The 9,469-nt window shown below is 45.4% G+C and overlaps 1 pseudogene; it reads right to left on the bottom strand.

Annotated features, from left to right (window-relative positions):
* Window positions 1–6,290: 6,290 nt before the first annotated feature.
* Window positions 6,291–8,642, bottom strand: LOC147979160 (uncharacterized; annotated as a pseudogene).
* Between the last annotated feature and the right edge of the window lie 827 nt (window positions 8,643–9,469).

A 9,469-nucleotide genomic window follows, 5' to 3' on the forward strand; every position in this document is an offset into this window, starting at 1 on the left:
TGGCGATGTGATGAATCACAATAATCGCGTCTCATAAATAGATTGTACATGTATTATCATTTAGTTAGTTGCTTCCACATAATTATAAATGAAAGAGAAAACACAAATTGTGCCTTATATACCCGGAAAGTAGAACGGATATATCACTCAGTTGTGATAAAAAAAAGATGTTATTAAGTTCGTGTTTTTAGAATGTAGTCATTATAATATGTGTGAACATGGTTCATAAATTTTCGCAAAAAATATTCGGTACAACAACTATAAGTGTAGGGGTGATTAAGGAGGATACTACGTTTGCTTCAACCACTGGTGGATAATTATAAGAAATTTAAAAAATAGATATCCTGGGTAAAAAAATCTTAATCAACTCGTGCTTATATTGACATATATTTAAACATAGAAAATAAAAAATCCCACTTTTACAAAATAATGTAAGGTATTAATTAGGAGACAATAAATAATATTAAGAGTTCATAAACCATGCAAGGAGATTTAATTTTTGCCTCCAAATGTTGGATGCATACTTCTATCAAAATCGATCAAAAGGGACGATTTGGACCAATGGTACACCAATCAAGTCGTATTTTTCCTCACAAAAAAGAAAGAAAGAATCAAGTCGTGTTTTATGTTCAAACAGATGTACAATAACTTGTACTCCCTCTGTCATGTAATACTATAGTATCTACGGAGTATATCATAGGACAGAGAAAGTAATGTTAACAAGTGAGCTAATATTAGAGTATAATCGTTTAGTAGCTTCATACTAAATTATTTTTCATTTGGTTTATTAATCGCTTTGGAGCAAGCAGCTATGATATCCTGCTACGGATTTGTAGTAGTAGTAGTAGCTTGGTTTGATGAGCAATCCACCGATGGGACAGACGGCAGCGGCGACGTGGGGGCGAAGAAAGTGGAGCTTGCCGTCGAGAAGTTCAGCTGTGAACGGCACGGCGACCGAGTATAACAATACAGTACGAGACCGGATTTGGCGTCGTGCCTTCTTTTACGGACCTTTTCTTTCCACCGTCGACTGGGTTTTCTCGTATGGCGTCGCTTGCCCAGCTGGTCTCCGTCGCATGGACCGGTGAATGGTGATGGTGGGCAGCAAGCAAGTGGCCCCTCTCGAGCTCTCCAGAACCTTTATTAGCTCTGTCGGCGTGCCGAGCAACCTTTTTTTTTTAGCATCAGTACAGACACAAGCGCTCATATACACGCGCATACACCCATCCTTATGAACGCACACACGCACACCCTACCCCTATGAGCATCTCCGAGAGACTGAGCCGGCATATCATCTTAAGATTTACGAAGTCACCGTAGGCGCCTCGCGTCTCCTCCCACTAAAAGCGCATCGCCGAAAATCCTAAAATAAATCCAGGAATAATGCGAGCACCAGGATTTGAACCCTGGTGGGTTGGAGATACCACTGTCCACCTAACCAACTCAACCACAGGTCATGATGCCGTTTTTCCTGAGGTTTAATTCTCGTGATTAACTACTCTGCAGCTTTTTTTAAAAAAACGGAGGTAAAAGATTTGCCTCATCTATTAATTAAGATAAGAAGAGAGTTTGTTACAGAAGTCACTCTTACACGGCATGAGTGATTACTCGCATAAAATAATAGCCCCTAATTTCTTTGCACCGGCAGTGACCCAAAGGTTTGCCTCACAAATGATGAAGTTGAGCAAGATTGTTGGCGGAGCGCTCTTCTGTCGAAAAACACGGGCATTCCTCTCATTCCAAGTGGTCCATGACACGAGCATGGTAAGAGAGGCCATAGCCTTCCTATTGGGGACTCCGGCACCGGTTATATTTGTCCACCACTCCTCTACCGAATCATGTAGCTGCCAAGTAGTAGTGTCCAAGTGGTGAAGGCCGAATTTCGCGATGACCGAGTTCCATAGCCGAATGGTGTATCGGCATTTGAAGAAGAGATGTGGTCCACTTTCTTGATCTCTCTTGCAGAGAGTGCAAAGCCCGCAGTTTGACCATCCCCGCTTTGCAAGCCTATCCGCAGTCCAAACTCTATCTTGGATAGCCAACCAAGCAAAGAATTTAGCCTTTGGCGGCGCCCAAGCCTTCCAAATCATTTGATCCATGGGGGAGAGGACCAATCCTAGAAATTGGGCCTTGTAGGCGGAGGCAGCAGAGTAATGCCCGCTTGTCGTGTGCTTCCACACAATGGTGTCTTCGGCATGTTCAACAAGGTGGACATCAATTAAAAGCGCCCAAAGAGTGAAGAATTGCCGAAGGTGTTCAACTGATACGACCGTGGAGGTGTTGATCTTGAGGATCCACGCATTATTTTTTAGAGCCTCGCGCACCTTCCAATTCTTCCTCGAGGAGGCCTCAAAAATGAGAGGAGCGACATCCTTGGGTTTGCATCCATGAAGCCAAGGAGAATCCCAAAAAGGTGTTTTAGCACCATTCCCCATGGTGATGGTTGTGGATGCATAGAAGAAGTCAAGGTCCTTCTCGTCACACAGGTTTCCCAATCCCACCCACATCTTGTGAGGCGCCGTCCATTCAAACCATGGCCACCTCAAACGCAAGGCCCTCGCAAATTTGTCGGTGTTGAGGACCCCTAGACCACCATATTCACGCGGCCGACAGACAATCTCCCAATTCACCTTGCACTTGGCACCCGTCGTCTTGTCCGATCCGGACCAAAGGAAGGCTCGCTCGAGTTTGTTGATGCTTTGAAGAATGCTCGGCTGTACGACTAATGGCGTGATGAAGTAGATCGCTTGGGAGGTGATGACGGACTTGACAAGGGCAGTGCGTCCACTGGTGGTGATATTTTGTCCATCATAGGTAACCAGCTTGCCTGCAACCTTGTCCACAAGGAATTGCCAATCCACCAACTTAAGCTTCCAGACAGATAGAGGAAGGCCCAAATATCTTAAGGGGAAGGACGCCCTTTTCGCCGGCAAGTTTTGAAGGATGTGCTCTAGATTGAGGTGATTGCATCGAATGGCCACAACAGAGCTCTTATGGAAATTGGTGCATAGCCCGGTGACCTCCCCGAATCTGTTCAAGATGGCTGAGAGGTTGTCAATATCATTTTTAATTGGGGCCATGAAAATGGCTGCATCATCTGCATAGAGTGAAGTTCTCACCATGACCCCTCTCCCCCGCACCTTGTGAAGTAGCCCTTTTCTGGTTGCCAACTCAAGCAGTTGTTGGAGTGCATCAATTGCAATGACGAAAAGGAGCGGGGATAGGGGATCCCCTTGCCGAAGGCCCCGACCATGCTTGATGGGGTGGCCGGCCACACCATTCAGCAGGATCCTCGAGGATGATGTGCAAAGAAGAGCCGCAATCAAGTCTCTAAACTTGGGGGGAAGCCCCTTCGTCGTAGGAGATCAAGGATGTATTCCCATCTGACTGAGTCGAAGGCCTTGCGGATGTCAAGCTTGAACAACAGAGACGGGGTCTTGCATTTGTGCAGTCTATGGGCCAGGTTGCGAACACACAAAAAATTGTCGTGTATACTTCTACGCTTGATGAATGCGCTTTGGGCGTTGGAGACCAGCTTTTCCATGTGCGGAGCAAGACAGGTTGAGAGGATTTTTGCGATAATCTTAGCGATGGCATGGATGAGACTGATGGGCCTAAAGTCTGCAATCCCCTCGGCGCCTTCTTTTTTGGGCAAAAGGACCACATTTGCAGAGTTGAGCCAGTGAAGATTTTCCGTGTGGAGGGCATCAAAATGGTGTACCACCCGCATCATGTCCTGCTTCATGATGCCCCAACACTTCTTAAAGAAAGCATCGGTGAAACCGTCCGGGCCCGGTGCCTTATCACTTGGCATGCCATTGATAGCCTCCCGCATCTCCTCCTCGGTGATGGGCGAGTCAAGGCCGTGCAAGTCGTGCACCTCTAAGTTGAGCTCATCCCAATTGAAGTCTTTGTCGCTTGTGCTCCCTTTTTTCATCACGTTAGCGAAGTGATACAGAATGAGCTTCCCTTTGGCGTCGTGCTCGGTGACCCAACATTGGTCATGCTTTAACCTATGGATATGATTCTTCCTCCTTCTACCATTAATCCGGCGATGAAAGAACTTGGTGTTTGCGTCGCCCTCCTTGAGGTTAGCAATTCTTGAACATTGCTTTTTCCGAGCTCTCTCGACTATGGCCAAGCTGATAACTCTCCTCTTCAGTCGGGCCCTAAGGTCCCTCTCATCAGGGGAGAGTTGCCGATTCTCTTGAGCAATGTCGAGGCGGAGAATCACCAAGAGAGCGGCATGAAGGTGAACTTTTGCCTTCGAGAAGAGGCCCCTACTCCACTCTGAGATTCGGAGGGCCACCTTCTTGAGCTTATGGAATAAGACTTGATATGGCTCGGAGTGCTCGAGGGGCTCGTTCCATGCCTTATTTACCACTTCCATGAAACCGGGCATAGAGATCCAAAAGTTTTCAAACTTGAAAGTTCGCGGTCTCCGCGGTCCCTTGTCATCGGCGAGAAGGAGTGGACAATGATCGGACAGAGATGACGAGAGGGCGTGTAGCAAATGAGTGTTGAAAGAGGTGTCCCATCCGGCGTTGCAGAAAAATGAGTCAAGTTTGCACATTGTAGGGTTTTCCCTCTCATTGCTCTAGGTCAACCTTCTGTTTTGCAAGTGTATCTCTTTAAGATCACAACTTTGAAGGGTGGTTCGGAACCGATTTATTCGACTACGGTTAACATGCCTTTTATTCTTGTCTCTTGCACAATATATTTGGTTGAAATCCCCTGCAATATCCTACTGGTAGGCGCTTTAGCAGATCTGTGTCCGATGTCCATCATACTAATAATAAACAATCATCTCTTCTCTATTCTTCTCTATTCTCTAATAAACAATCAAACATAAACTTCTCCAAATGCACCCCACAAATATACACCAATCCATTACCACCACATGATTAGGCCCATTAAACTCAATCCAATCGCTAGCTTTGATCTAATCCATTTTCTGTGTGCACTTAACAATTTACATTGACTGACTATAGTCACAGAAGGGAAAAAATTGATCGCAATCATATCCTAATCTATCTACCTGCACACGACTCATGCAGCAGGAACCACACTGCCCGTCGACAGACGCGAGCAGCCACCCCGATCCTCCTCTGGCGCACGCGAGAGAAGGCAGCTGCCCCCGTCGTTCCTCCTATGATCGACGCGACCGCGGGCGCCGCAACCTCCGCCCACAACGCCAAGGTCTCAGTTGTTTTGCGCCGCTGCCCATGCCGCCACCGCGACCTGCTGCTCGGCGGCGTCCCTCTCCATGCCCTCCGCCGACCACTCCGCCGCCGGCCATGCCCGTGCATCTCCAGGTAACACAAAAAGGTGTCACAGTTGATAGCCCTATCCATGTAGCTGTCGAATATGTGAAATGGTTTGTGGTGTGTAGGGTGCTGCGGGGAATGTCACCGCTGCACGTCTGCATAGCGTGGTGGCTGCGACGAGGCTGACTTTGCGGCTCAGCACAGCGTCCCGGAGCTCCTGCGCTCTCTCTCAGGGTATCATCTGTCGCACATATCATAGACTTTAACAATCATACGATTGATGAATCTATTGTTTGTCTTTTCGGTTTGGGTGAGAACTACGCCCGTGCATGCCTTTCTTTTTTCTCACATCATTAGTTTAACTGCTTGCTTTAGCATGTTGAAGACTCTGATGCTGCTTGTTTGGTTCATGTCACCCTCTCGTCACTTTTCTGTTGGTCATTGTGTAGTATTTATCCAAATATGTGTGATGTATTAAAGGGAAATGTTCAGCTCGCTCAGATAGTTTGATTAATTAAAATGGAAAATTGGATATCCATGTGCACAAACTTTAAATTCCTCTATTTTTTACCAGAATAATGGCGTACGAGTATATAACAACGTTTGGCTGGGTTCCAGTGAGAGCACGGACAGGACCACCCCAACTCCTTGATCAATCCATTTGTTAACGAAGTTAGCAATGTTCATGAGAAGATGCAGCGTCACAAACAACTCAACATTTATCATTGTATAGTATAGCTAGCAAATCATTGTATATTATGATTTATACTTTTCTTCATATATAATACTACTATCTTTGGGAAAGGTAGAATAATTGTTCCTCTCCAGTTGACATGATTGGCTGAATTTCAATAAAAGTCTTTTGGTTTGCAATTTTTGTAATCTGTGGTATTCTAAAGATTGCATATACAGTACTAGAGAAGGAATGGTTGGGATATTTTTTTTATCATTTGCCTTTTCAGCGTTAAATAATTACAGGTCTATTGTTCGGTTGCCCTATCAAATTCATCTGCAATTTTGAGTGGAAGTCCTTTTATGGAAGGCTGGCTAAGAGCAACTCTAGCAGACCCCGCATTTCGTCGGCCCGCAAAACGCGTTTGCAGTTCGCGCAAAACCGCTTTTGCGGGCCGGCTTGGACGGCCACAGATGCAGACCCCTCAAACGGACCTGTAAAAAAGCATATTCACGGAATATGCTTTTTTACGGGTCGGCTTTGCGGGGTCTGCTCTTTGCGCCGCTGCATCCCGCATCTCATCGGCCCGCAAATATCAAATCCAACATAATACAACAATCGAAAGTAAAACTAAATTATTCAAATCAAACATGATACGATAATCATTCACATTACAAATAATTATTCAAATCACCATATCAAACTTAAATAATGCAATATAAAACTTGTCATGAATACAAATACAAATGAATACAAAAATGAGTCATTGTCCAGCCCTTTGCCAATGGTGCTCAATGAGATCCTCTTGAAGTTGAAAGTGGGTATTCGCATTTTCAATCTCCTTGTATGTTTGAAGAAAAGCTCTAATGCGGTTAGGGTCTCTAGCTGGTTTGACACGACTACCCACATTGTCATAGAAGAATTCCAAGTTCATTCCTCTCTCATCTTCAATCATATTGTGCAGGATAACACAGCATGTCATAATATTTTTCAAGGTTTTCTTATCCCAAAAACGAGCAGGACCACGGACAATGGCAAACCTGTATTGCAAAACACCGAATGCTCTTTCAACTTCTTTTCAGGCTGCCTCTTGCACCCTTGCAAATTCACATTGCTTTTTAGTTTTGGGTTCCTTGATGCTTTTGACAAATGTGCACCAAGGAGGGTATATACCATCTACAAGATAGTACCCCTTTGTGTATTCATGCCCATTGATAGTGTAGTTGCAAGCAGGAGCATCACCACTAGCAAGCCTAGCAAACAAATAAGACCGTTGCAACATATTGATATCATTGAGAGTGCCTGACATACCAAAAAAGCAATGCCAAATCCATAAATCCTCGGATGCTACGGCCTCTAGCACAATTATTGCATCACGAGACTTGCCACAATACATTCCTTGCCATGTCTTGGGGCAATTTTTCCAAGTCCAATGCATACAATCAATGCTACCTAGCATGCCAGGCCAACCTCTCCTCTCATTAGTTGCCATCAATTTCTTTGTGTCATCTTCGTTGGTTGCCTGAAGATACTCAGGACCAAAGACACGGATGATCACATTTGCAAATCTACGCATAGACTTAATTGTAGTATCTTCACCAATGCGAAGGTACTCATCAGCATAGTCAGCCGGAACACCATATGCAATCACCCGCATTGTCGCGGAGATTTTTTGATATGCACTAAATCCCTTTAAGCCCGCAACATTTCTTCTTTGAGTAAAATACCGGCAATTTTCCTCGCAAGTTTGAACAAAATTGACAAAGAGGGATCGACCCATTCCGTACCTTCTCCGGAAGAGGTGCGGTGGATATGTAGGATTCACTGCGAAGTAGTCTTGCATCAACATCTCGTTCCAAGATGACGATTCCGGGGAATGCAAAGACGCCCGACGGTCGATCCTCGCCTCCTCTTCCGGTTCTCATCTTCGTGCTCCTTCACGGCAAGTGCCATGACTAATGTTTGCTGTCGAAAGTTCGCAAGCATGGTCTCAACATCCGAGTCGTCTGAATCAGATGAATCGGAGAGCAAGAACTTCTCGCACGGGCTCAACTCCATCTACATGCGCACCGACGCGTCAAATTAACTATACCGCTTGCAAAATTCACAACAAAATGCACTAACTGGTGGCGGACGCGGCGGGTGATCCCGGGCGGCGACGAGGAGGCGGGCCCGACGGTGGTCGATCCCTGATACGTCTCCAACGTATCTATAATTTTTGATTACTCCATGCTATATTATTTACTGTTTTGGGCATTATTGGGCTTTATTATCCACTTTTATATTACTTTCGGGACTAACCTATTAACCGGAGGCCCAGCCCAGATTTGCTATTTTATGTCTATTTCAGTGTTTCGAAGAAAAGGAATATCAAACGGAGTTGAAACGGAACGAAATCAACTGGAGATTATTTTTGGAACGAAAGCCACCGGATAAACTTGGACTCCACGTCAGGAGATACGGGAGGTGCTCATGAGGGTGGGGGGCGCCCCCCCTAGGGCGCGCCCCCTGCCTCGTGTGGCCCTCATGGCTCCCCTGACGTGCTTCTTCTGCCTATATAATTCCATATACCCTAAAACTTCCAGAACGCACAATAGATTGGGAGTTCCGCCGCCAGAAGCCTCCGTAGCCACCGAAAACCAATCTAGACCCGTCCCGGCACCCTGCCGGAGGGGGCAATCCTTCTCCGATGGCCATCTTCATCATCCCGGTGCTCTCCATGACGAGGAGGGAGTAGTTCTCCCTCGGGGCAGAGGGTATGTACTAGTAGCTATGTGTTTGATCTTTCTCTCTCTCTCTCTCGTGTTCTTGATTTGGCACGATCTTGATGTATCGCGAGCTTTGCTATTATATTTGGATCCTATGATGTTTCTTCCCCCCTCTACTCTCTTGTAATGAATTGAGTTTCCCCTTTGAAGTTATATTATCGGATTGAGTCTTTGAAGATTTGAGAACACTTGATGTATGTCTTGCCGTGCGTATCTGTGGTGACAATGGGATACCACGTGATTCACTTGATGTATGTTTTGGTGATCAATTTGCGGGTTCCGCCCATGAACCTATGCATAGGGGTTGGCGCACGTTTTCGTTGTGATTCTCCGATAGGAACTTTGGGGCACTCTTTGAGGTTCTATGTGTTGGTTGAATAGATGAATCTGAGATTGTGTGATGCATATCATATAATCATACCCATGGATACTTGAGGTGACATTGGAGTATCTAGGTGACATTAGTGTTTTGGTTGATTTGTGTCTTAAGGTGTTATTCTAGTACGAACTCTAGGGCTGTTTGTGACACTTATAGGAATAGATTGATTGGAAAGAATAACTTTGAGGTGGTTTCGTACCCTACCATAATCTCTTCGTTCGTTCTCCGCTATTAGTGACTTTGGAGTGACTCTTTGTTGCATGTTGAGGGATAGTTATATGATCCAATTATGTTATTATTGTTGAGGGAACTTACACTAGCGAAAGTATGAACCCTAGGCCCTATTTCCTATCATTGCAATACCGTTTACTCTCACTTTTAT

Source organism: Triticum urartu, chromosome 3A (genome assembly GCF_056163025.1).
Source record: "Triticum urartu cultivar PI428250 chromosome 3A, HENAU_Tu73, whole genome shotgun sequence".
NCBI classification, from domain to species: Eukaryota; Viridiplantae; Streptophyta; class Magnoliopsida; order Poales; family Poaceae; genus Triticum; species Triticum urartu.